Below are 1,829 nucleotides of genomic sequence, written 5' to 3'. Positions count from 1 at the left end.
CAGTGAGTCAGTTTTTTTTTTCTATTTTATGAGTTTCCTGTTGTGAAATCATAGTATATAGGCATTTTATGTTCAAATATTTAGTTCAGTTTGTATTTGAGCACACTTAAATGTTTTAGACTATAGAACAAAGTTTAAGATCAGTTAATTCAAAAGATGTTTTCAAATAATTATTACATTTATTAAAGGAAAAAGCCAAATCCAAACCAAAATGGCCCCCTTGGTACATCAGAAATTAACTGTGATTGATCACTTTTTATGAAAGTGGAGTTTAATTTGTATTTATTTCTTAAGCCACACCTGTGCCTGATTTTCAGACCTGTAGAATCAAGAAATCACTTAAATGAAACCTGTCTGACAAACTGAAGTAGGATAAAAGCATTAAATCATACCCCAATCTAAAGAAATTGAAGAAGAGATGAGAAATAAAATCATTGACATGTATCAGTTCAGAAAGAGGTACACAGCCATTTCTAGACTTTAGGACTCCTACGAAACACAGTAAGAGCAATTATCCGAAAATAAAGAAAACATGGAACAGTGGTGACCTTTCCTAGAAGTATCTGGCCTAAAATTACTCCTAGAGTGCTTTGACAACTCCCCCAGAAGGTCACAAAAGAAGCCAAAACAACATCTGAAGCACTGCTGGCCTCACTTGTCTCAGTTAGATTCAACAATAAGAAAGACTGGGCAGAAATGGCATCCATGGGAGATGGCCTGGTCCAAAACCACAGCTAAACAAAAAGAATACAAAGGCCCGGCTAAAACCTTCCTAAAAACATCTTGATGATCCTTAAGACTTTTAGGAAAATATTCTGTGGACTGACAAGACTAGCGTGGAACCTTTTGGAAAGCTTTTCATCCTGTTACATCTGATCTAAAACTAACACATGATTTCAGAAAAGAAACATCAAACCTACAGTCTAACATGATTGTGCCATTGTGATGGTCTGGGACTGCTTTGGTGCTACAGAACCTGGTCAACATCAGTAATTGATGGAACCATTAATTATACTTTGAATCCGAAAATCTTGAAGATGTTAAGCACACTTGAGTTATGCACCAGTATAATGATCCAAAGCACACCAGAAGGTTCAACTCTGGAAATGAAAGACATACATCTGATTTAGATACTGTGGCATGAATGGAAACAGGGTGTTCATGCTGAAAAACCTTCCAGTGTGGTTCAATTTGAAGCAATTCTGCAAAGGAGAGTGGGTCGAAACTCCTCCACAGCGATGTAAAACATTAATTGCAAGTTATCAACAAATCCTAAATGGCAGTTGGTGCTACTAAAAGTAGCACAACCAGACAACAGGTTTAAGGGGCAATTACCTTTTTCACACACACACACACACCTTTTCTTCCATGTTTATCATTTAATGTTAATATGAAAAGCTTCTTTAAATCATTTGACAATAATTTATTTTAAGTTTTGTGGTAACTAACAATATCTTTGAAATTTGCTAAATCACCAACAGGCAGGTGTCATCGGTAAGGTGATACTGTTTAAAGTCCCAAACCTCAAAATCTTTGTCAGTTCCCTTAGAAGACATGACATCAGGAAAAAAAAAAGTTTCTTTCCTTCTTGAAGAATATCTTTTAATCCATTGTCAGTGGCCATTTGAATTTTTCTAGTGCCACCTCCCTGTTTGGCTCTCACCTGTTATTTTTCCATCACTATGTATCCATCCTATCTCAATATTTCGTGTTGCTTTTTGCCTCTTTGTCTGTCGTGTTCTTTTATGCGAGGTGTTCTCCTTTGGACTTTCCTTTCTGTTTTTCATCTTCTCACAAAGCTTCTGTAGAAGTCCTTGTTTTCTTTTTGA

The sequence above is a fragment of the Girardinichthys multiradiatus genome, chromosome 2 (genome assembly GCF_021462225.1).
Source record: "Girardinichthys multiradiatus isolate DD_20200921_A chromosome 2, DD_fGirMul_XY1, whole genome shotgun sequence".
NCBI classification, from domain to species: domain Eukaryota; kingdom Metazoa; phylum Chordata; class Actinopteri; order Cyprinodontiformes; family Goodeidae; genus Girardinichthys; species Girardinichthys multiradiatus.
The sequence above is the reverse complement of the archived record's forward strand: the minus strand, read 5'-3'. Positions refer to the sequence as shown.